General features: G+C 49.5%; 1 long non-coding RNA gene across 1 annotated transcript; it reads right to left on the bottom strand.

The window, feature by feature from the left end:
- On the bottom strand, positions 1-23,572 carry LOC140690438 (uncharacterized). The gene is made up of 2 exons (XR_012065707.1): positions 23,443-23,572; positions 1-1,227 (listed from the first exon to the last, which is right to left on the bottom strand). It is a non-coding gene; the product is annotated as an uncharacterized lncRNA (long non-coding RNA).
- Positions 23,573-26,684: the final 3,112 nt, after the last annotated feature.

Genomic DNA, 26,684 nt, shown 5'->3' on the forward strand with positions numbered 1-26,684 from the left:
TCGTGTTCAGACACTGAAAGGCATGTATTTGGGTAACAGTCTATGCAGAAAAAATTTGGAAGTGTGATCCGAGAAGAAAGTCCCAACACCTACCACACACACTGTACGATACTCACCCAAGCGGACTTTCCTGTCTGACTTGCGTGACTGTGAGCGCTTGATGTTTCCCTGTCACTCTACTCGGAATGAAGCGTGTCAAGTAGCAGAGTGTCCAGGCTGCCGCTGCTAAGGACTTGAGCAATGCCACGTGTCCCTCAAAAACTTGGTCAGGTAGGGGAGTTTCATACTGAAGACTTCAAGCGGTTTCACGGGCTTTGCGTTTTGTATTGTATAAATCATTAACAGGAACAAAGTAAGAACCAAAACAGAAATACCCATTTCATAAGTGTGAAGACAGTTAACCTTTAAACAGATGGGTAATCCCAGACAGCTCTGTAAAATTAATAGAGCTTAAACCTGAGGTCTCAGAGCTGCAGAATACATCTTCGGAGACCATGTTTTTGAGATCGTCATAAATCAACTTTTTTTTCCTCACCAGTCCCTTATGCCTCCCAGGCTCCTAGAACTGAATACGTGTATCAGGGTATCAAGTGATCCCCTGCTCTGGTGTCAGAGGTTCCGCACGTGTGTTTCCTCTGCTGTCATGTCTCTCAGTTCACGCTGCTGGAGAGTCGGCGGTGGGGATGCAGGTGGGGAGGTGATGAGCGTGGGAGCCCTCAGGGTCTTCAAGCAGGGCTTCCACAGGGACAGCATTTCCATTTTTCATTTGTAAACCTTCGCTGGTTGAATCAGAGGTGTGATGGAGGGTGGTTTTGTTTTCAAGGCACTGTTTTTTCCACGGCCAAATCAATTCAGTCATCAGAAGAGGCTGGACATGGGACAGGCACGGCTCCAAGCAGGCAGGACCAGCAGGGTGAGGGTGCTCGCTCCCGAGGCTGCTGCCTCTGCTCTCACAAAAGGGGTGGAGGAGCCCGTCTGCAGAAAATTATACACGCAGAAAGGAAGGGAGTGACTGCCAACGTTGTCAATGTTATCATTTTCAACTATTCAAGTAGATGTTCGGAGGCATATTTTAGAAGGCTCGGATCCGTCCGAAATGCAGCTACAGACCCTACAAGAACGTGGATGCAAACGGAATTAAAGCCAAAAGCATGGCATTACTGCGCTGCCAGCCTCTGCTCTGCCAGTCCCGGGAGACTCTTTCATTAGCAACTGGGAAGACGCTGGCTGTGGAAATAAACATGAAATTGGATCAGGTCATCGCTCCCTTGCCTCGGTACCTCACGGGCCACTGCTCATTAAGCACATGGCACTATATGTACAGGGTAATCCCAGACAAATATTAGCCACTTTGTCATTCTAACGTCTAGAGGAACGTTCATCTTTCCCCCAAGCAATTAGAAAAATGAGAACCACGGAGCCAGGGTCTCAGTGGAAAGAGCTAAACCTGAATGAAGAGAATCCTACCGAGGGCACCAGCTTTTGATCTTTCCACACCATCCTCGCCCAAGAGTATTTCCTGCCTTCCGCCGAGGAAGAGCCCTAAGGAGTCCGTGGGGGACAGGTCTGCAGCTATTTACTGGCAGAGAAGTTAATTCAGCAGCACTGCTACAACCCAACCGCCAGGAAATTCTAAAGCCTGAAGAGTCCGACAAGGATCTGAGCAGGATACAGACGGAGACGGAGGGCCACCACGCACGACGGCCCAGGTTGTCCCCCGCGTGGAAATCCGCGGCACCAGGCTCGCGCCAAACGAAACAGACAAGATCACGCCACCCAGAAAGGCGCCCCCCCACCTCCGTGGTCCCTTCTCCTAGTGGCTTCAGCAGCACATTAGCATAAATGCCATAAAGTGTTGGCCCTGTATCTTCTCTATTATTTTTTATAGAGATATAATTATTGAAGGGAGGCTGTTAGCTTTTTTATGGACTTGAGGGTCTACCTGCCTCTCACTTCCCACTCTCTGAGATTCCCCTTCATCTTGCTGCCCTGTTGGGAAAGAGAGACAGGAAGCCCTGTGGGTGCAGGGGAAGGGGAGGCGGCCAGTGTGACCCACAGGTGTGCGTACAGGGGACCTCGTGAAACGGGAGACTGGGCCACCAAGGGCGACACCAGCCCACCCAGCCGCTTCCCTATGAAAGCGCAGCTTTCAGTGTGTGTGTTACAACACCACAGGTTCTGAGTCATAAAAATCATAAAGAGTAACATCCCATGTCTGGAAACAGAAACGGTTTCTATGAGAATTTATGTATTCAATGTAATTAATCTGAATGTTTGGAACATCTCATCATGGACCTTTCCTCTTGTGTCAGTTATTAAAGCCCAACTCAGTGGATACATTCAGTTACAACCCCAGATAAACAGCCCCGCCTCCCCAAATTCTTTAAAGATTTCACAAATTCACCGGAGACAGAGTTAAGATGCACATTTCACCCAGAGTGTGCTTTTTCCCTTCAAGTTTTCTCCCTCCTTAAGGAGATAGTCCACGGAGACAATTCAACCTTCTGTGATCCCAAAAATTAAACAGAGAGTCACCTGACTGACTTGCAGCCACCAGTCCTGCACACATGGGGAGCGATGCAGCCGTATTCATTTCAGAAATTCATCCAACCACAGGCATTGTATTTAACAAGTTTTTTCAGCCTTACAATGCTTCCCAAACCTTTTACCATAGAAAGTTTCACTCTCACCCCACTGAGCAAAAACCTATGAAATCGGTTTACTTGTGTTTAAACTGCTAACTGAAGCCACTTTGGTTTTTGCTATCCCAGGAGCCGTCAGTATCACTGACGGTCAGGGAGCCACCTGAGCCCTCAGGCGGGAGCCACCTGAGCCCTCAGGCAGGAGCCTCGTGTCAGTGACGGGGTCTAAGAAACGAAGGCTGTTTTGAATGGTGGGGACCAAAGGCAGATCTAGACGTTTGGAGAACTTCCTGAGCTCAAGGCATAACATACCTAAAGACGCCACAAAATGCTATTCACCAATGCTGTTAGTCCTGGCTTTCGGCACGAGGAGCCCTCCTAGGTAACGGATGGGCTCGCATCTCATCCTAACTCCAGGACCTGAAGGACAAAGGGAAGACTTTCTAATCACCGGGTGGCCGTTAGTCACCTGTTTCTCTCTTGCTGGAACACCGAACGCTCCTTCGTGGCCACCACCCAGACAGGCTCGGTGAGCTTTCTCAGGATCCCGACCTCCACAGAGCAGGAAAGACCAAAAGCCTCACAAGAAAAGTGGGTCCTGCTTTACGATCCTGTTCAAGTAAATGATCAACAAAATGGTCTTGAAACGAAAGAGGAAACAGAGCCTCTTGGGATTTCCTGATGCGTGGCCCTCACTGCCTGAGTTCTCAGCCACCCGGTGCCGTCACACCGGGCGGACTGCCCCTCCGGGGAAACGAGCCTCCCTCCCACTGCCAGGGTGACTGTTAATTCGTCCAAACTGCGGGGGGATGTGGCCACGGGGGTGAGCATTACTTTGGCCAGTTAGAGCAAAAAGGAAGAAGGAAAAGTCTCCTCATCCTTAAAAAAGGACACATGACCTTTGCTGTGACGTTTGAGGACAAGAGGCAGGGACGGCGGGATTCAGGATGAAGAGACTCGGTGTCCAAACCCGCAGCCAGGCTGTCCCAAGGCTTGCTGTAGCTTGCACCTGGCTCTCCTAAGTGATGCGGGCTTGTCTGACCTCTCAGCTCCAGGGATGCTGCACCGGGAACCCCACAGAAAACCGTCAGGTGGAAGGTGGCAACGCAGGCCCTCCCTCCCACTCCACCGGCCCGGCCTGGCCCAGCCGAGGGAGCGAGGCTGTCCCACCATCACGGAGCCGGTCCCGAGAACCCATCTCCCTTTACTGCATCGTCCTAATGCCTCCCCACGCTGTTTAGCCCCCTCCAAAATCACCAGAATAAAGGATCGCAAGTGAAGGGAAACAGTTCTAATGACAACTGAGGAATTACATCAGCCCCATTCTGCTACCTCGAACGTGCTGTTCAATAACAAAGTTTTGAATTCCATTACTGAGTCACTGAATACTACGGTTACCGACAAACAAAATTTTATTGTCTGCGCGTTTGTTCCATAAAGTAAATAGGTACTTTACCTAATCCAAATTGCACCTAGCTTGTATTTGTGAGAAGTGGCAGAGCGCTTTCCTGGCCGTTGTTTTTTAATGTGCTTCCCTGGATAACGAACCCAGCCTTAGAATCACAGAAACTAGAGGCTGGAAAGAGCTCAGGGGTCAGCCCAGGCGGCCAGCTATCAGACCGGGACAGCAGACCCTCCACCAGTGTGACAATCCCACGGAAGTGAGATGCGTGGGGGAGGAAGGGCAGCTTTAATGGGCCGTTTCTATTTTGATAGCTTCACACCGGGGGGTATGCGTCTCCTAAAGCAATGCTGATTTTGCAACCCCTCCCCAGGAAGCGAAGATCTCCATTTTAATCCTCCTTTAATATTGTCCTCTTTTTATTTGGGGGTGAAGGGCAATAATAATAAAGCTTTATTGCTCCAGGCCAGCCAGCTGGGTGTAATTTACCACGAATCACAGCGAAGGAACAAGAAAGCGTACCTCCACCCCCCAAATCACATTCCTGCTGAAAACCCATTTTTTGAGAGGATAGAAGTGTTTTTCATTTCATTCTATAATTAAAGAAATTTTTTTAATGCAAAACATCATCTTAACTTTATATTCAGTGTAAATGGAAGGTAATGCATGTTTCTTGGGAAGCTCTTGAGCAAAGAGGACTAGCCCAGAGGAGAAAACAGCCCCGGAAGCGTGTCGTTGGAGCGCACATGGCCTACTTCACCACCTGGACGTAGTGAGAGACCCTGAGGGTGAAAGCCACTGCTTCAGAAGCCACCTCCGTGCTCACCAGAGGAAGGGCCTTGAGAGCTAGACCCTCAGCGCCATGTGCACCACGAACGCAGAGCTGATGGAAACACTCACGGGGAGAGGCCCGCACACAGGCTCCCAGCAAACACTACATTGCGGGCTCCTGCGTGATCAAACGTCCCTGGAGGATCGCTGGGCATCACCCAGGAGAGGTCCAGAGCGGACTCCCAGAGATACCCATCCTGGATAAAGAGCTGAAACCGTGGGAATGTGGTCTGAGGTCAACAGACGTGAGGAGATGGTGGCAGAGAAGCCATTCCAACCAGAGCTCGGTGGCTGTCCCTCCTGTGAACCCGTGGCCCCACACCTGGGTTCTAAAGTGATTCTTCACTGGGACACGGGCTGCGAGGCCTCCTGCGCTGCTGTCTCCTGCGGGCACCGGGCTGGGCGCTGAGCAGAACCGTTGCTGGTAGGTGGCAAGGACGTCAGCCTGGAAGTCGGCCACATGGGCCACGTCTCTCATCGGAGATGCAGAGACAGAACTGTCACCTGAGGACCGTGCCTGCTGTGGAGGCAGCCCGGGAGGGGTGGGCTCAGGGCCTGCTGGGGGTGGCCCTCAGAGATTTCCTCACCTCCTTGGGCCTCGGACTTGGGTAACTTTGGCGCAGGCATCAGAAGCATCCACAGTGACAGACACATCACTTCAGCAAGTGGGGGCATGAGAGGCGGCAGCCCGTGGGCACCACGTAGTAACCAAGGATTCTTCTAGAAGCTTCTACAACCTTGGGTCTCTGACTTGTCAATCTTGGGACACCTTTACATCTCACCATGGAGAGCCCCAAGTAACTTTAGTTTGTGTGGGTTGTAACCATTGATATTTATAGTATTAGAAATTAGAACTGAGAAATATATACTAATCCTTTTTAAAATGACAATAGAAAACATTACCATGCTTTTTATGTAAAAAAATTACTATTTTTCTCCAAAATAATAAGAACTAGCAAGAAGAGTGGCACTGTTTCACATTTTTGCAAACCCTTCTGAAGTCGGGCTTACCAGAAGGCAGCCGGCCTCTCAGCCCTTTCTGCACAGGGTCTGTTGCAAGATCACACGCCCCGTGACCCTTGGAATATACCCGTGAGACAAAGAAAACACTGCAACATTACTATTAAAATAACTCGACCCTCATGGACCCTCTAAAAGCCCCTGGAGGACCCCCGGGGTCCTCGGACCACCTTGAGAACCACAGGTCTACACTATCTAGTTGAATAGGGCTTCTGTTGTTGTGTTTGGGTCCCCAGCCTGTGCCATCAAGAAAGCGTGGGTGACATTTACACAAGTTTTGTCCTGATCTTTGAGCTGCTTCTGCAGTGAAGAGTGGTCACCGAGGAAGTGACGTGGTGCTCCTGCCTGCTGCAGCCGCTGTAACAAAACCTCACCGACTGGGGTTTTATAAACAACAGATGCTTACGGGGGTGGGGGGTGCTCCCAGGACTGGACGCCGGACATCAAGTTCTAGGTGTCAACACGCTCAGGTTCTGATCACCGCCTTCTCCCAGCTTTTAGACAGCTGACTTCTCCCTCTGTCTTCACGTGGTGGAAGGAGCAAGGGAGCTCTGTGAGGTCTCTCTCTTTTTTTTTTTTTTTTTGGCTTTTTTTTAATGGAGGCACTGGGGATTGAACCCAGGACTTCGTACATGCTACGTACTTGCTCTACCACTGAGCTGTACCCTCCCCTCCATGGGGTCTCTTTAATAAAGACACCAGTGCCATTCATGAGGGCACCCCCTGGTAACCTATCACCTCCTGAAGGCCCCATCTCCTAGTACATCACCTGGAGGAGTTCAGCTATGAATCCTGGGGGGACCCACACACCCCGTCTACGGCACGTGGAGACTCCGTTTTCCCGATCTCAAGGCACGAGACCAGCCCCGCTCCAACATCTCTGACAAAGATGTGGTCATTCCCTCTCACACAACAAGGTTCCAGCAACATCGACTTGCTCGGCCACAGGTGCGGAGGGACCTAAAATCTGTGGTAGGGCTGCTACCTTCCAAACACCTCACAGAAATCGCTGAATCCCTTAGCAACACCATTAAGGTAGACTCGAAAGAAAAGAAAGTCGGAGTTCGAAAGGCTAAGTACTTGCCCTGACGGTACAGCTGTCAGAGGAAGAGCAAGATACGAGTACGTGCACTGACACCAGAACTCCACGTCTGTTCCCCACGCAGCCCCCCATTACACACCACACGGCCAGAGATAAGACGAACCCTGGGAACCAGCAGGTGTGTTGTCACAGTTTACAGGGGATTCTGCACTTTTCCTCTGATACTTGTTGCGGGCCGGCAGTCCCCCAGAGTCTCCTCGGTGCTGGGATTTTGCAGACGTGGTCCTCACTCTGCCCTGAGAGACCTAGCATTCGGATGAGGCGACGGGCACTGCGGCAGGAATACGCGATCAACAAGGTCACCGGGCAGTGTGCGGGGCGGGGGCGGGCAGCCCACACGGCGGGTCAGCGGGAGGCCTAGGACGTGGCCTTGGGGCTCAGCTTCCAGCAGCCCTGGGAGGCGGATGTCCCAAGGTCACAGCTCAGGAAGAAGGGAGCCTCTCTCCTGCTGGCTGGCCCCTCGTCCCAAGCCCCTACACCGGCTACCAGAGTTCATCCACAAAGAGAAATCAGTGCCATTCTTAAGGCTGTGAAGCTTTGTAAAAATAAACCCCCAGGCTGCCTTTCCTTGAAGACGGGAAGAACGCTGGACGCCCCGCAGTGCCTTGAAGGGGCTGCGTCACCTTACGGGGGCCCTGAGCACTAACCAGGAGACAAACGTGCACCGGCATGCACACAAGTGTCCCTGGGCCACCAATGCGTCTTCCCACGCCCACTGGAGGGCAGGGTGCGCGGGGAGGAGGGGGCGGCACTGTCGTCATGCAGTGACCCCAGCACCCCTCGGTGGACGTGAACCACACAGCCGGCCCCTGGGTGGCGCTGTGTAGGAGAAGAAGCGCCCAGCCCTGCCCCTTCTCAGAGTCCCAACCTCCAGGTGCCCCAAGGTCGTCCACCGCGAGACGGAGAAAATCAAGCTACACCCGGCTGTCGGGAAAAGCAAAGCAATGGCGTCTGCAGGACTGTCTCACTAGTTCTGTGCTAACCAGCTGTTGGCCTCACCTGACGGGCTGCTGTGCGGAAACCCCAGGTGACCTCAGTCTGAGCAGGCCACGCCGTCGGTGCACTGGTGAAGAGCAGCAGCAGAAGGCGTGGACAGCGTCCTCCGGCCGTACTGAAACACCCTTCAGTCTGCGTACGGCACACCTTCGGGCACCACTTCCTCGTCCCCGTACCTTGTGCAGAAGCACACGTTTGTTTCTCTTTGGCCAGTACGTACGTGGCCAGGCACGTACGTATACATACACATGCGGGGTTCTCAGATCGAACAAGGTGCTGTGGCCTGGTGCCTTCAGATGCTACGGAAGCTACATGACTTTCCCCAGATTTTCTTCTTTTTTTTTTTTTTGGACGTCACAAGAGTGGTCTTTGTCAGATGCTAGGAAGAGAATAATGACACCATAGAAAAGAAATAGCCTGTGTGACCTGCCTCTTCCCTGAGATGTGGATGGGTGCTTTTGAATTACAGAGGCACCTTCCGCTTTTTGAAGGACTGAATAAAAAGGGGAAAAAAATAACAACAAACTGGTTGTACACATGCTTTCTGGGTATATGGTGCGGAGCAATGTGAGTGGGGACAGGATTCAGTATAAATCTTTTATTTTGTGTTTCAGAAGGTATGCAATAGAAAACCCATTCTAACAATAAATGCTAGTCACCTGAGGTCTACAGCTTGTTTGGTAGCTAAGAAAATAAAGCCTCCACTCACCCTTGGCCACCGGAGTTGCATTTTATGCTATTATTAATGCATTGCAAGGCTTTTTTTCATATCAATTTGAAATTATACATCTGGGAAATCCCAGTACAACAGCAGTCAATGCTTTGTTTCTCTGTGTGGCCCTCTGCAATTACTAGAATGTGCAACTATAATTTAGAGCAGGTAAAATTCAATCAGTCACCCCAGCACAAAGAAATCTCTGTCTCCCAGGAAGAGGGGGGAGGAGGAGGAAGGGGAGGGCAGGGAGAGGAAGAGGACGGAGGAGGGGAAGAAAAGAAAAGGAGAAAGGAAGAAAAAAACTGGAGAGGTTTCGTGCGATGGCACGAGGGAGCTGGAGGAGTTTCTAAAATAAATTGATTAGAAGATTTAAATCCAAGTTGTGAAGGGAAATGGCGCTGGGAAGGGCTGGTGGCTGAGCCTTGGAATTAAAGGGAACCAGAAACAGGCTTCACAGCCTTCTTGGATTCTTTATAAAATACGCTGTTCTTTGTGTTAAAAATAGAAAGGGAGGGAGAGAAGGAAGGGAGGTTTTTGTTGGTGTGCCGAAATTCACAGAGAGAAACAGACGGCGAGGACACCAACCCAAAACCACTGTCTGAGGTGGGAAAAAAAAGACATTTTTTGAGAGAACTTGGCACACTCCTCTCCTGACTGAAGAGTAGCAGCCCACCTTCCAAAAGCTTGGGTTCTATTTTAAAAAGCCAGCATATGGGTTTGCTCTTTTATTCCTATTACTTTTTTTTTAACTTCACAACTTCTCCACGCTGTATGGGAAGGATTGTTTGTGTTTAGATGCTAATGGAGTAATACTTCTAGGCTTTAGAACGGCTTTGGTATTCCACGGTTGTTTCACAGAAGTCACTGAGCAGAGAGCAAACGATTTAGCAGGAATTCACTGAGACGCCAAGCATTCTCCCCTTCACCACTGAGAGGTCAGTTCTCATGTTATACACCTGCCTTTAAAGGCAAGGATTTGATTTATGACCATAGTTCACCAGTATGTTGGCTTCCAGTCAGATGACACTGTAAGTTCATACACACCTGGACATCTTCAGTCCACTCTAAAGCCAGCAGTGACAGACAAAATAGTTTTGATTAACCTGTTTGTCTTTAGATAATCGCAGATTCACACGCAGTTGTAAGAAATAATAGAGTGGCCTCTTGTACCCAGTCCTCTGATGATAAAAATCTACAAACCTATATCATGATATTTTAGGATTCTAGAATACTGACATTGATCCAGTCAACATACAGACCCTTTCCATCTCCACCAGTGTCCCCATGTCATCCCATTTTGGTCACACATGCTTCCTTCCTGCCCTGACCCATCACTGGCTCCTATAAACCACTCGTCTGTTTTCCATTCTGACAATTTCAGCATTTCAATGATGTTATACAAGTGAAATCACACAGTATGTTACCTTTTGGAATTGGCTTTTCTCACACAGCGTAAATCCCCTGAGATCCACCGATAATCTGATCATTCGCTCTTTTGTTGCAGAGCGGTGTCCCAGGTCCCGGCTGTACCGCAGCCTGCTTCACCATTCACCACGGAAGAACATCTGGTTGTTTCTGGTTTTAGACGGTTACAAACACATTTGCATACAGGTTTCTAGGTGAGCGTAAGTTTTTATTTCTCCGGGATAAATGCCCAGGAGTGAAATTATTGGGTCAGTGATAGTTGCATGGTTAGTTTTTTTTGTTTTTTGGTTTTTGGTTTTTTTAAGAAATTGCCAAATTGTTTTTCCAAAGTTGACTGTACCATTTTACAGTCCCACCAACGAAACATGAGTGATCATTTCTTCTCATCTTTATCAGCATTTAGTGTTGTCATTATTTTTCATTTTAGCCATTCTGATAGATGCACATATCTCATTGTGATTTTAATGTGCATTTCCCTATTGGCTAATGATATCAAGCATATTTTCATGTGATTTCAGCCACCTGTATGTCCTCTTGGGTAAATGTCTTTCTATATCTTCTTTTCTAATTGGATTTTTGTTCTTTTACTACTGACTTTTAAGAATTCTTTAAAGTATTCTAGATACTTAGCCCTTGTCATACATATGCTTCGCAAATAGGGGAAGAGCCAAGAATTTGGGCTGTTAAAGCACTTAATCTACCACAATGGACAAGGAATTATTAAATAAAAATAAGTGAGTATGAATCATGAACAAATGAATATGAACAAGAGACAAATGAGAAACCCAGGAAGCCAGAAAGTAGTCATAAAACTAAAACTAAGCCGATAAAGTAAATGCTAAGCCAATACAGATGAAGAGGGCATTAGCAAATTGGAAGATGATAATGAGGAATTTATCAAGAAGACAAAACGGTGAGGAATATAAACGACTAAGACGTGGAAAACAGATTGAGAGGCTCCAACATCCCGGAAGGAAAACCAGACACAACAGCAGAAAAGCGATTATCCAAAGGCTGATCTAATAGCTGATAACTTCAATATTAAAGATAGAAAATGGGTCCTCAGCTAGAAACACTGGATGCTGGTGAGGAAAATATAAAGAAATCCACACCTAAACACACAGCAGTGAAAACAGAGAACACTGATTAGAATGACGGCGGATTTCAAACCAGACACAAAACGGGCCAGAGCACAGTGACATTACACCACCTGAGTGAAGGAAAGACGTGACCAGCCCACAATTGTGTCTACACAGACTGTCACTGAAGATAAAGGTGGACATTCTCAGGCTTCCAAAAACTAATGTTTTTGTTAACCACAGAACCCTCACTGGGAAAAAACAAACATAAAAACAAAAACAAAAAAACCACCCGCCATGGAATGTGCTTCAGTAGGAAGTAAAGCAAGCCCAGGATAAAGGAGGAGGGTTTAAAAGGTAACAACCTGGGAAACTGGCAAAATAACGCGGATAAATCTAACTACTGACTAACCCTTTGGTAAATTTTTGAAAAGAAATTAAGGAAATGTTTTGATTTTTGAAAAATTATGAAGCAAAAGTTCCAGACCAACGCTATTGCCAACCTGATTGAGGACTAAAAAGAAATTAATACAGTCGACCTTGGCCACGGAGAGCCTGGGAACGGCTGCCCTAGACACACACGGAAGGCGGGCGGAAGACAGAGGTTCATGGCAGAGTCAGAGTGCGCTGAGATCCTTGCCTTTTTCTGTGGAAAGTCAGAGATAAAGAATAAATTTAGATTTAATTAGAAATTTGTCCATCTGCTTAGAGGCATTAAATGAGTGTTTGCCAGGTTTTTCTAAGCCATTTAGGGCTGTTTGAACAATCAGCATTACTAACAAAATAAACTTGTGCTCAATGGAAGATAGTATATTTTGCCATTAAAAGTCATCCAAGTAAGTTTCTCGAATCCTGAATGTCTTGCAATTACCTTCTAATGTATTTTGCATACTTTTAGACAGAAATAACTTCCCATTTACAAAGCGAATAGCTCTGAAAAGAGTCTGCTGATGCTTTAGGTGGATTTGAACAGTGATCAGGACTCGGGGAAGGTCAATCAAACCAGCCTACTTCACGGGAAGCCTTTTTCTATGAACAGAAGTGCCTTCTTTCCCCAACCAAGTGTTTCTAGCACCATTTGGGCACCAGGAACATTCTGTGGAGCTCTGTCCACTACTGTGCAGCACACAAATGTGCCAAACTTGTCTTTTTCTTTAATCGAAAATAAACATGGCTTTATACATCTGATCCTCATGACTTTGTAACTACATGCATAATAAGTGAAGGCTTTCGAAGTGAGGGAGGGTTCAGGGCAAGTTCTGGAAGAGGATGGAGAGGTAAGCACAATCTATTATTGTGGCTACTTTATAACATTTGTCCTGATAAATTAATAGTTATGCCCGTTCACTATATAAAATTTGGGAAAATGTTAAAAGAAGGAAAACAAACTAGCCATCATACGTCCACAGCGAGCCCTTGTCACCTTCTCTCAGAATCAGTGTGGTCACAGAGATGCATCAGCTGAGCACCCCCTCTGCATCAGGATCCGTGCAAAGGCTCTCTGCACACCATCCTTCTCCCAAATATTCTGTTCTCGAGGAAGTGAGGACCCAAATGCAAGGCTTTTGTCAACGCCACACAGCCAAAGGCAGGCAGGTCCAGGAATCAGACAAGATGGCTGTCCCCAGAGCTGTGGTTTTCGCTGTCGCTCTGTGGTCCTTCTCCCGTGAAAGGTAAGTATTATCACCCAGCCTGTTTTTCAGATGATTCACGGAGGCCCAGAAATGCTCAGCAGACTGCCACGAGACAGAGCTGGGATCTGACCCCGATTCTGTGAGACCCCAGAGCGGCTACTCTCACCTTTCACTGCTGGGGTTCTAATTGTCACAGGATAATCGAAGGAATAAGGCTATTCAGGATGTGAAGGAAGAGCAAGGGAGGACTTCCGGGTCCAGAGGGCAAAGCAGGCACGTGTGATTTTTGCCACCTGTCTCTTCTGCAGACCCAGGGGGCAAAAGTGCAGGAGGGCAAAAATAAGGAAAGAATAAGAAAAATGACAGGGGTGGGGAGAAGCGAGGGGGGAGGGAGGGAGGGAGTCGGGAAAGTGATGTTCTTTAGAGTTAGTAATTTTTCTAGTTGTTTTCTTACACCTAGATTGGCAGCAACATATTTTTTAGCAACTTGCTATTATCAGTCCTTTTTAAAGTAGTAAACCTAAATTTAGTGGAAACAATCCTTATTTTCCAGGTGAATACAGACGAGGTTTACAAAATACTGAGTTACATCGCACATCATAAGTAAAAACACAAGCTAGCATAGTGTGGCCAGGGACAGGCACAAGTGACCACGGGCGCGCGCAGGTGGACTGTCGGAGAGCAGACGGGGTAGGCAGCAGGGACCCGGTGTGCGGTCTGCAGACAGCAGGGACTCCCACGAGCCCGAGGGAAGGCAGTGTTAGTGCAGGCTCCTCCAGAGCAGTCAGAAGAACATCAACTCTGAATTATCTTTTTAAAAGCCATCATAAACTTGAAGAAAAAAAAAGGAAACCAAATAAAAAGGTGGTAGTCGAATTCCCAGTTTTGAGGGCGACGGGCCAGCCCGGGAACTGACTTACTGGCTCTCGTCTCAACGTCACAGCAGCACCACAAGGTGGATAATAGCTCTGATCCCCGAGGCTCATCTGGAGAGACAGAGCCTGCGGGCAGTAACGGTCCCAGGACCACACAGTGGACGAGGGTCGTCTGCATCAGAGCTGATCTTCTGAGCTGCGTGCTCCTGGCCAGACCCTCCATCCATCCCTCCCAGAACTTTCCCAGCCTCCCCACAACCAAGTGCCTTGCTGGCTGCGAGCACTAGACCTCTCCCAGCTCACTGTCCCCAAATTCTAATCTCCAGAAGGCTCCATCTCCCACTCAGTGATGCCAGAACTCCTCAACCCACCTCCTCTGCCTCTCTCTGACCTCCTCTCCCTCCTTTCTCCTGCCCCACATGTGGCTTTCCCCCAGGAACACGCCTGCCAACAGCCCTACCAGGCTTTCTCTCCCGTGGCCTTTGAGCCTGAAAGAGAGGTAGGCGCCCCCCATGCTTGTCGTCACCCCCACCTTCTCCCTCCCCTGTCCTTAAAAACTCCCAGCTCTGAACCTCACGCCATCACAGGGCATCACCCAGGACCCCTCTTTGTTGCAGCCATCTCCTGACCACCATCACTTCTCGACAATTTCCGCTCCCAGCTCCCTGTGCCCCCACTAACATGACTCCAGCCATAGTTCTTAGAGATGTTGGCATCCTGGTGGGTGACCTTCCCCGTGCCCTGGCCACACGGCTTCCAGACCTGCTCTCCTCCAATGACCCTATTCTCTGTGCCAACTCCACAGGGTCACTCCCTAGACCTCACATCACCAAACACCACACCCCCTCTGTGATCTCAACATCAAGCAATGCCCTCTGGCCACCTTTCCCTTCCTTTCTAGGTCATGCCTTCTGTTTCCCCAACTCTGAAGATACTTCCCTTACCAGGACCAACAAATGACTGCCCGGTGCCCCTGACCTCCACTCAGTGTTCTCACCCCCTCCTCCCTCAGCTCCAATTTCATGGTCAGTCCTTCTCATCCACCAATCAGCTTGCTGTCTCTCTCTGGAATGTTCCTCCCCCATATCATCACATGGCTTCTCTCGTCTCATTCTGGTCTTTACTCATGTCACCATCTCGGTGAGGTCCTCCCTGGCAATGCTCTGGAAAGTTGCAACACCCCCCCCACCCGGCACACACGCTGCTCGTCTGTCTAACTTGTCTCCATGGAAACCAAGACCTTATGGATTCTGTTTAATTTCTGTCTCTCTGCAATGGAATATAAACTCTACAGGGCAAAGGTTTGGGGCTATTTTATCCACTGCTATATTCTCAAAGACTAGAGAAGTGTCTGGTCCGTAACAGGCACTCAATAAATATGCAGGAGTGAATAAATTAACTTGATTTTAAGAACTTGACATCATTGCAGAACTCAGTTGATTCTGCCGCTGGTTTAAGTGTCCAGGCTTCACCCCTGAGCCTGCAGAGAAGGAAGTGGTTCTTGTGGTCTACTCGGCCCTTACTGAGCGCCATTTATGTAACCCATAAGCACAGCCCTTTCACTTTAAACTTTGGGAATCCACCTGAACAAATTTGTTTGCGTTGTCGGACACAATGTAAATGTTGGCAACCTTGTAGAAGCGTGGCCTACAGAAAGCAGGATGTAGAAGGGAAGGCAAGGCTGTTGGTATTTTCGTCTTACGAAGCCAGGAGTCACGCAGATGAAGCAAGAAACAGAGGTGGAGGGTGTTTGCACTTAAAGCCACAAGGGCAACCAGAAGGGAGATGAAGAGCAACAATCAAGGGAGAACACCGCGTGACGGGGTCGGGAGGAGGCGGGCGGGTGAGGGCACTCAGTCCTCGTGTTTTCCTGCTGCAACATGCTGGTAAGGGCGCATGCCGGTGCCAGAAGTGAGATGTGATGACAGCAGCCCAAACCAGGCGTGGGTTCATTCGTTCCCTGCAGTAGCAGCTGGGGGGGGGGGCCAGGAAGTGGTCTTCACTCCACAAGGTCCAAATGGAACCAGGCCCCCCAATTCTCGGGCTGCCGCCCCACGGGACTGTCTGCGTCTGCTGGGTCGAGCCTGGCTTCCCGCCCCAGCCCATGGGAAAGAGACAATGAAGGACAAGCAGTTTCCGCTCCAGGATGTGACCCTTACTCTACTCAGACAGAATCGCACTGCAGAGCACAACTTGGTCTGTAACTGATTTGTGGCGCTTATACCATTGAGATTTGTTTCTCAAAAGCTGTGGCAGTGAGCGAGACTTCAATTATCCACAAAAGCCTGCGATTTCCACACCAAGCCATAAATCCGCACACTCACAGCCAGCCGGTCAAGATCAGCCCCTGTGCCAACAGTGGCTACACGCATCTTGTTCGCATTTCTCATTCTGTTGATACTGCCGTGGCAGAGGTCAGAGGGGAACCCAGGGTCGCAGTGTGGGGTCACCGGCGTGAGGTCACAGGCGTGGAAGCAGCACATCCGTGCTCCACATGGTCTCAGCCCCTCGCCCCACGCAGAGCTGAGTCACTGAACCCACTCTCCCTCTTGGCCCCGCCACCCGCCTTCCTTGAAGGCGCCATGAAGAGAGAGAACCCAACTCAGCAGCGCATCGCTCCTCCTCAGGCGCGTCACGGAGCGCAGGTCACCAGGAGGAAACAGCCGCCCCAGCCCAGCGCAGGCCAAGGGTGGCGGGCGCCGGGGAGCCCAGCGACCGCTCTCCTGGAAGCATCAGGCACAGGCCAAGGCAGCGCAGCTCGGCAGCCAGGGCTCTCAGCCGAGGCGGCCCTCTGCTCACGGGCAAGAGCGAGGGCCTGGGGCCGCCCCACCCCGGCCCTGCGACCAAGAAGTCCCTTCCCGGGTGGGGCCTCCGGGGGGCCTCTGTCTGTCCTCTCCTCTGACACACGGACATAAAGCAGGGCTGAGTGCACAGAGCCGCTCGGGGAGTTACGTGCAAGGATGCTCTAATGACAATGCCTGGAAGAGGAAATCTGGGGAAGAGACGTTGCTGTGTTACCTTTTTATAGAATGCTATTTTTTTTTAAATTAAAGTGTGGTTGATACCTAAGTGACAGGTGTCCAGTACAGCGATTCACACTTTTTAAAGTTATCCTCCACTTAGAGCTGTTATAAAACGCTGGCTACAACCCCCGGGTTACACAATGTGTCCTCATAGCCGATTTTACACCTAACAGTTTGCACTCTTCATCCCCTGGTATGTTACTTGCTTCTCAATGACTCGTGAGAAACTGGGTCTGCCTAGCACTTGCTCCAACACAAGACCTCCCTCCACTCCGCACGGGACGGGGCCTGCGAGTGGGCTGGGCCCTTTCCCGGCCGCAGAATACAGAAGCCAGCTCGAGGTGGCAAGAGCTTGTTTTAAGCCACACAAGACCTTGCTAACGGAGGTCACCTCCTCAGGGTAGGTGCAAGAAGATTTATTTTTTAATCGTAAACCCTACTAAATCTCGTTTTTCTGTGAACATTAATAAAAATTATTTCAAAAGCGAATTTTAAAAAATTGCTTGAAGGCATCTTAGAGACCAACAAAATAAAGCCCCACTCTACAGGGAGTCGGTGGCCCGGTTGGGGGGACCAGCATCCCCTTGGCTCTGGCCTGGAGACCTCCTCTGGCCTTGCTGGCCGAGACGGGGCGGGGCCACCGCGCCGCGGGGTATTGGGGAGGTTCAGCCCCTAAAACAGAGGCAAACGGCCTATTATTTTCCATTTTAACTTCTTTTTGTTCATCTATTTTAAGAACTCAAAGAACCAGACCTGATTCTAGGCCACACAGCAGGTGGGAAGAAAAGTCATTATCAGAGTGAAACATCAGCTAACATGCTAGGAAAGTTCTGGAGTGCAGGTCCCGGCCTCTGGGTGCTGCCCTCGACGGGTCCGGGTGGCGCGGGTGGCGTGGGTGGCGCGTCCCACCTCCTCTCCCAGGTGCTTTTCCTCCTATCCACAGACAGCAAGACAACATCACACCTGACCCCATCCATAACCAGACACAGTGACATCACTTGGGGGGAAGATTAAACTGATCCACTACTTCGCTTCCCGTCTTCCTGTCGTTTAAAGGAGAATTTGCAAATGGAACTACACTTAACAAACAATGCAGAGAGACCAGACTGGCACTAGCTTTGAGCCGAATTTAGTTTGAGGACTTGAAGCTTTAGCAAAATTAGGTAAAAACATTAAAGCCCCACGGAGAGGGGCGGGGCCCGCCGTGAGAAGCCACCTAGCCAGGAAACCAGCTGCAGAGCCGCCTTGGGGTCAGTATCCACTCGCCCTCGGTCTGGGGCTTTCGGGACTTGGTGAGAGCACCGAGTGACACGGGGACATCACCTTCACTTGTGGCTCCAGACACACATGGGGAGGGTCGGCCGTGAGCCAGAAGGTGCGAGGGACAGAGGGTGAGGGAGACTCAGGACACACAGGAAAGCAGACACATCAAAACACGTGTGATTACCAACGGTGCCTTGTCGGTTAGCAATTACCTGCTGAATGCTGAGAACAAAGTCTGGGACACCAAAGTGAATGGCTGTGTTTGGGTGAGCTCTGTTTTCATGGAATCGCCCTGAATTACGTAGGGAATTTGGGTCACTGGATGGTGGGCTTTGGTGGGCTGGGGCCGCCCGTAGACTGATGTTTTCATTTTCCAGGTATTTCAAAATACATTAGAAACTCACGGTATGAGCCTCTGCCTTTACATAACCCAAGGAAAGGGAAGAATTCCATAAGCCCAACACTCTGCCGAACAATTAGCTGGGGTGTGTGTGTGTGAGAGAGAGAGAGAAAGAGAGGGAGAGAGAGGGAGAGAGAGGGAGAGAGAGGGAGAGAGAGGGAGAGAGAGGGAGAGAGAGGGAGGGGGGGGGAATCTATTTCTCTATGGTCAGAGCCTCCACTTGCAAACAGTGTTTTATATACTTCACAAAGCACAGGGGTAGAGGAGTGGTATTCACTGCTCTACATTAGCTGGAAGATTTCAAATCAAAACAGCTGAAGGGAGGCATTCCAGCACCAGGGTTAGGCTTCATAATGAAAGATGCTGCTGCTACGCCACTTTGCAGCGAGCTGGAACGCCGCAGGTGGTAGCTAGGCCCTACTGCAAAGTGCTTGCTGCATTTGGACTCCAGGAAGAAAGACTGAAGAAGTACGCAGACCTATGCTGCTGGGTGGCCAGGTTTATAAAGTACGTAGCTGCTTCTCAGCACCCTTATTGCCCATAAAAGAACATTTCACATGATCAACAGCTCAGATTTATGTGGACCCTAAGGGGCGAATTTCCAGTGCTGTGAGTAGAGACACACTCACACAATTCTCATTATTGTTCATAGAAATTGTGTGTTAACTTCTCACTCAGTGCCCTTGGTTGAGGATAAATCATGCGCGCGCGTGTGTGTGTAAACCCTAAATCTCCCTAACTCCTCCACCCCCCACAAGAAAACTGTTGCACGCAAACCTACTTCTATTTCTCAAGTGGTCCTTCTGTATTTCTTTTCCCCAATGATACTTTTTAGATCAATTTTTTAAAATAATAAGTTGGAAAAGATTGAAAATAAGGTCAAGCAATAGCAGCTGTCATGTAGAAAGGACATGTGTTTGTCTTCTCCAAAGGCCAGTGAGGTTTTCTAATACCAGCTGATAATGCATTTACTTTCCTGGATCTTGGAAGAACCTCTCACAGAAGATCTAAGAGGCCAGACAGAATGGAGGAACCAGTGAGGACACTAAGAAAGCAAGGAAAGCAAGACCATGGTGTCTTGAAAGCCAAGTGAAAAAAACGTATCCGGATGATGGGAGTGATCAATAGTGCCGAGTTCCTTGGAAACGAATCAGAGACAGGAATGTGCAAGTGTAAGCCCCCCTCCTCACCCACCTGCCAAAAATTTAACACCACGAAATAAACAATGCAGCAAAAAGGAATGCAATGCTGGTGTGCCACACGGTTCAGCTCTAAATATTTTTAAAGTCTTAGTAATGTACAGACAGACTACTAACTGAACCAAACAAACAGCCCTACCAGAGGATGAGGGGAGAGGGGCAAAGATGTGGTGCAAGGCGGGAAGAAGGCTGCTTACCCAGCGATGTAGCTTTAGCCCTAGCAGGAAGTCATCCCAGAGTACCCAGGGCTTGACATAAAATCATCGGCATTGGGATGAAGAGACTGGAAAGGTAATTTAGGAGCAGATTTTTTTTTCCCCATAACAAGCCCTGTAGGACTGTTTGCTGTTAAAAATAATGCCTATGTATCACATTAACAAAAACTGACATGAAAACATTTAGAAGGGAGCCATGTGTCCAAGTGGACTTAAAAAGTGATGGATACTCTTCTATGCCCAGTGCTCCAGCCTGAAACTGCCCTGAAACCCTCAGTGTCTAGACTGCTACTGAAGCAATTCGTGTTTGATCTGCTGTAGATGCCTTTTTCCATCACAGAACTTCGTAACAGCAGTTAGGTTAAGAGCGCTTGTCGTAGGTTTCAGGGACGCGCAGGATTTCTGGAGAAGGGGATGTGCCACCTGCGATATTCCATAAAGCGATGGGGGAACTCTGTGTTTGCCCTGATACGAGAGTTACACTAGCACTTTTCCCTGAATTTACATGACACTCTTCTTTCAAAGTATTCAAAGCATTTTTACAGATTCCGTTTCATTAATTGTCACAACATCTTGAACAGGCTGCCTTCCAGTCTCACGAATGGGGAAGGTTGAAGCGAAGACACAGAAAAGTTCAGTCGCTAGACCTGGAAGCATGACGAGGAGGCTCGGCTTCTCACAGGACAAGGGGTTTTCAGGGACAGGAAAAGCACTCAGTCCACCGACATTTTTGTTAAACAGTCTGACCGTTACTTTCTTACGTCGAACATGAATGAAAACTGGTGATTAGTTTTTTTCCGGATTTTAAGAACACAAATTATGCACTAAATTGAAAAAAAAATACTTTTGAAGTAAAGTTGCCCAAACTGGTTTTATGGGTTATCTGAGAAGTGTTAATAGGTCCAGGAAAAAAAAAAAGATAATTCAAAAACCAGAGGCCTGCCAAAGCAAACTGGAAGGAGAAGCGCCACACCCGCGCTCCCTGATTTCGAAACTTACTCCAGCGCTGCCGTCATCAGAGCAGGGCGGCGCTGGCGCTGGGTCAGACCTCAGACCAGCAGAACAGAAAAAAAGCCCAGGAATGAACTCTTGCAGGTACCGTCAGAGGATTGCTGAAGGCTGATGAGATCACTCAGTGAGGAGAGGACAGTCTCTTCAACAACTGGTGCCAGGACCACCGCACATTTACACGCAGAAGAATGGAGTTGGACCCTTACCTTACACCATATACAACATAAGCTTAAAATGAATCAAAGACCCAATGATAAGCATTAAAACCATAAAACAGTTTTCTTAGAAGAAAACCTAGAGGAAAAGCTTGACGACATTGGATTTGGCAATGATTCTTGGATATGACACCAAAAACAGGTAACAAAAAAAAGAGACAAAGAAATAAATTGTGCTTCATCAAAATTAAAACCTTTTGTGCATTAAAAGATACTATTAAGAGAGCAAAAAGACAACCCACAGATTAGGAGAAAATAGTTTCAAATTTTATGTTTGATAAGAAATTCATGTCCAAAATATATTGAAAAGAAAAAAACTCCTACAACTCAACAACAACAAAAAACCCACAAACAACTCAATCAAAAATGGGCAAAGGATACAAATAGACTTTCCCCTAAAGAAGATACACGGATGGCCAATAAGCACAGGAAAAGAAGCTCAGCATCGCTAGTCACCAGGGAGATGCAAATGGACACCACAACGAGATCCCACTCACACCCACGAGGACGGCTGTCATCAGAAGTAATGGGAGATAACCAGTGCCGGTGAGCGTGCGGGGACGTCGGAACCTTTGTGCGCTGCCAGCGGGAACGAGAGATGGCTCAGCCGCCTTGGAAAACAGCTTGGCGGTTCCTCAAAAAGTTACACATGGAATTGCCATGTGGTCCAGCACCTGTCTCTGGGTTTATACACAAAAGAGCTCAAAGAAGGGGCTCAGACAGATACTTGCTCATCCATGTTCACAGCATTTTTCACAAAAGCAAAAGGTGGAAACAACACAAGGATCCACTGACAAATGAACAGACAAATGAAGTGTGGTCTAGCTGTCCAGTGGAATACTACTCTGCCTGAAAAAGGGAGGGAATTCTGACACATCCGAAACACAAGTGAACCTTTAAGACATTACCGTAAGTGTAATAAGCCAGACACAAAAGGACGCAAAGTGTCTGATTCCACCCACATGAGGCACTTAGGGTAGGGGAATTCACAGAGACAGGACGTAGAGCTGATGTCCGCAGGAGCTGAGAGGGAAGAGGGAATGGGGGTGAGTGTTTAATGAGGACGAAAGTTTTCAGTTTGAAATTATGAAAAAGTTCTGGAGAAAGATAGGGGTGATGGCTGTGCAACCATCAGAATGTACTGATGCTCTGATTTGTCCATTTAAAAATGGTTAAAATTGTACATTTTATATTGCATTTACCGATAAGTATTTTAAAAACATAAAATTTATTTTTGCAAAACACTGCCTTGGAAATTCACAGCACTTATTAAAGACGCGAAGAATCCTGCCATAATAATGTCTATTTAGCTGTGTTTATCCCAGCGTTTCTCAAAGACACCTGAGTGTGGAACCTTGTCCTGGTGTATTAATGCTCCACGGTGACTGGTCTGAGTCACCAGCGCAGGAAACTGCCCTCACGGGATTTTACGGCACCAGCGGGTTAGAGGTCCCGGCTGAAGTGAGACGCCCGTCAAATTAACCAGTATATCAGGGCAGCATTTTGAAGTGGAACAAAACACTGGCATAGAAAGATGGTTCTGGAGGTTCTGAGAGAAGAAAGGACGGGGAGTTTGGATTTGGGAAGCACAGGGGTGTCCCTCTTCTGCAAAAGACGTCACATTCCCACATTTATTTCCTGGTTGACAACAAGCGGTGAGGGTGGACGCCACCGCCTCCGGAACAGAGGCCAGGCCGGGCCGTGTGCGGGAGCCGCGGGGACGCGGCTGCGCGGGAGCCTGCCTCGGGAGCGCGGCAGGCGGCTCGGCGGCCTCGGGGTCTGTCTCGGCCCGGACTCGCGCGGGGCCAGCCGTCCCCCCGCAGCCCCCCGCCCTGCTCTGAGGCGCGGCTGGACCCTGTCTGGGGAGGCAATGAAGGCGAGGCCCCTGACTGCCGGCACCCGTGATTTGGGGTGAACTGTCTGCTTTGCTGGCCGCACCCCACCCCAGCCTCACGCCATTGCCTCGCCAAGACTTCTCGCCTCCGCCCCAAACACAGAGCCCGGAAATGGCCTGTCTTTGTCCCAGACGGTGGGACACTCATTTCTCCAAAGAGGTGCCTTTCTCAGTGTCAGCACTTACTGGAAACAAATTCAGCCCAGGGGTCAATTACGGGCTTGTTTTGCTGTTTATGGACTGAATACCTCCCCCCCAGAGGCACTACTGAGGGCCTGCAAGCCAGGGCAGTCAGAACGGCAGCCACGGAAGAGAGGCGGGCCGACGCCCTGCTTAGAGGGCCTCGCCACGCGGGGCTGTCGCACCTGCACCCGCTCCCCCATCTCCGCGTCTCCCCAGGGGAACACGGCAAACCATCCTGACAAAAAGCAGTGTTTTAACAAAGGGCAGCTTACTAGTCCCAATTCAGCGCCGGCAGAAACAGTAACAGTGAACAAGTACCTCCGTCCAGCCTGGGCCGCCAGCTGCGGGTCCTGGAGCGGCAGGCACCTCTCCCCTCCGGCAGGTCAGCCTCCGCACGGGCCGCACCGGGCGCTGAGTTCAGGCTGCGCCGGCTGCCCCGAGCTCCTCAGCCGTCCGCGTCTTTGAAGCTTCCGGCTCCAATCCCAGGGCTCGCTGCGCAGGCGCGCCGCACAGCGCAGGCGCGCCGCTGAACCACTTCCGGGTTCCCACTGCGCGCTACTCACCGCGTTGGCGGGTTACTCACGGACGTCAGATTTAACAATCTCGCATTCATTCAGCCAAAAAAAGGTCGTTATCTTGTAATTATAAATGCTCGTGAGCCAATCGTTACCAGCACGAAAGATGCTGGTACCAAACCTGTAAGTTTGGTAAGATACTTTTAAGCCATATTCGGGAAGAATTTCAGAGGGGTTTTGGCCAAATACAGGCAAATTCACTCTCTCCAAAGCTTATTTTAAAAATGCATTACTCACCCCTTGTCTCAAACCGTCGTAGCCTGCGGGGTCCTTCTCACGCTGGAGGTCAGCCCTCCACCCTCCGAAGTCAGCCCAGTGAAGTCACTTCGCTCTTGAGTCTGACTTTCAAGCCTTAACCTCGGCCCGGGAAGAGCACTCTGTGTCTCCTGACTTGACCCGCAGCACATCTCACAGGAGACGACTCATCTCTTAGAAACAGTACTTTCTGCTGCAGATAGTCAAGGACGCCAGCTCAGAAAGTGAGCTCAGACACACGAGGCTTTACTTTTGCAAATAACTGTAGCTCCTATCCTGGGCTGGACTTGACGCCAAGCACTCTGTGAATATTATCTTATTTCATTTTCACACCAGTTCTTCGAGGAAGGACATGCTGTCCTCAGGCTTCAGCCAGGGAAACTGAGTCATGTGGCTACTCATTTTGAGACATAGGATTTGACAGAGGGTTGGCTGGACTCTGAAGCTGATGCCCATCTGGTCATCCTAAACCTCCATCCAGGACCAGCCATTTCACCGACTGTCCCCTGAGGCCCTGGAGGTGGAGGAGCCGTGCAGCATGGCCCCCATTTCTGGACCTTTTAGTCAGCTGAGAAAGAGAGACACAGATTGTGCCAAGAGGGCCATTGGGGGTATTCACCTGAGGACTAAAGAGATGATGGGATGGCGGGGGCCCCACCTGACCATGGCCAGCTCAGCCGTAAGCAGCCCACCACAGGTAGACAGCAAGCAGGCGTCCAGGCCCAGCTCTCCCGGGACCCCCCAAGGCCATTTCCCATAAAACAACCAACACAGGTCACCGTCACTGACTCTTGGCCTGTGCTAGCTGTGGCAGAATCTGTGGTGACCTGTGTCCCTGTGGTCTGCAGGTTAACTGGGAAAGAGACGGCTGCTGTGACAGGAGAAATGGGATGACAAGGCCAGGGAAGAGGAAGTGGGGCGCTACAGACACCCAGAGCAAGAACGGGGGATGGTGGGTGCGAGCAGGGAACTGAGGGAGGCTTTCTGGACACTGCCTCCTTTAAGTTGGGATACAGAAACTCGCAGAAGAGGGAGGAGAGAAGGCCACAGCACAGAGACAATGGAGCATGTTTCAGAACTGAAATCAGCTAGATGTCTGGACCACAGAGAATGGAAGATGGGGTGGGGTGGGTGGGGCAGCAGTGCAGCAAGAAAGGAGACCAAACAATCAGCCTGCATTGTGTGAGCCACATTAGGGCATTTGGACTTGTACAAATAAATAGACCAGAGGCTCTTGACCTCAGGCTTGCTTGCAAGTAAAAGGCAGAATTCTGCGCTGATCCCCAACATCAGCCCCTGGTCTATATACCTGCTGTGATTGCTTCCCCCAGTATGTGGCAGGACCTATGATGGGGGTGAGATGTTACTGCCATGATTAGGTTCCCTTAGCTGGCAAAGGGGAAGGCATGTGGGATGTGGAGAAAGTCCCTGGTCAGATGACTTTGGTTGCATCAAAAAGGAGATGATCCCTGGTGGGCCTGGCCTAATCAGGTGACTCATAAAAGTGACTTAAAGTGACAGAGATGGTCTCCCCCTTTGAAGAAGCAAGTGGCCATGTTGCAGATGGGTCACTTGGCAGAGACTGTGGGTGGCCTTTAATTGCTGGGGCCATCAGTCCTACAGTGCAACAGCCAGAGTTCAGAAGATCTCGATCCCTAGAAGAGACCTCAGCCAACCTCAATTTCAGCTCAGTGAGCAGCTGAGCATCTCTAGTTTTTATCAAAATACCACACACCTAGGAGCAAATGTTAGTCCAATGAATGAATATATGAATGAGTAGGATTTTTAGGAGGGAGGGAAAATATGTCCGTGCTTCTAGGAGACCAGTTCCTGGTCCCCTGGGAAATGCCTATTCTTTGGCAGGCTTCAGAACCTAACCCCCAGGAAACCAAGCAGGAACCCCATGGGGCTCACAGTAAAGAGTGGGACATTTCCACCTGCTTCTATTAAGGCCAAAAAAGTCCCCCTGGCCCCCACACACGCCAACCCAGTTCACCTGACGGACCCAGTGAGGCTCATGGTCCCTACAGAGATAAACATTGTTCATCGGCCAGGCAGCCTCTCCACACATCCCTCTTGGAAATCTGTAGTGTGAGCAGGTGGAGGATTCCGTGATGCTACATTTCAACCACAGGTCTGTTGGGCCTGACTTTGACCAACCAACCCATACCTTCTACAGCTTGTCTTCTTTTTGCCCAGGTCCCTAGCTCTCTCTCCAACTCAGATTTTACCAATGCTCACATTTTAGATCTTGTAGCCACCAGATTTTAATTGAACTGAAATTTGGTGGTAAGGGAGGAGCTATGACCCCCTCCCCCAGAGGCAACTCACGTTTAACTCTTCCAATGCAAACACATGGTTGATCACGCTGACCTACCTGTGCGTCTGCCACTTGAAAACAGACCCTGGAAAAAGTCTTTCTGATGTTTCTATGAATGAGAGAGGCTGGCTGCCTAATAACGCAGACTTGTAATTGATCGAGCAAATCTAACCACAGTGATGATAACACCTACCACAGGGAGGCCCCTTCCATGACGGAGCACAAAGGGGGGCATATTTGCTGTGTTACTATAATTTTGATGAAAAAGAAACTGAGGTCCATAAAATAGTCTGATCCCCAGCCTCCGAATCCCGGGCTCTCCACCATAGTGTGATACCAGTAAAGTCCTGACGGGTGTTGGATCGACGTACACTTGGGAGGCTGTCCAGTGCCTGGAACAAACTCGGTGT

The sequence above is a fragment of the Vicugna pacos genome, chromosome 30, assembly GCF_048564905.1.
Source record: "Vicugna pacos chromosome 30, VicPac4, whole genome shotgun sequence".
NCBI classification, from domain to species: domain Eukaryota; kingdom Metazoa; phylum Chordata; class Mammalia; order Artiodactyla; family Camelidae; genus Vicugna; species Vicugna pacos.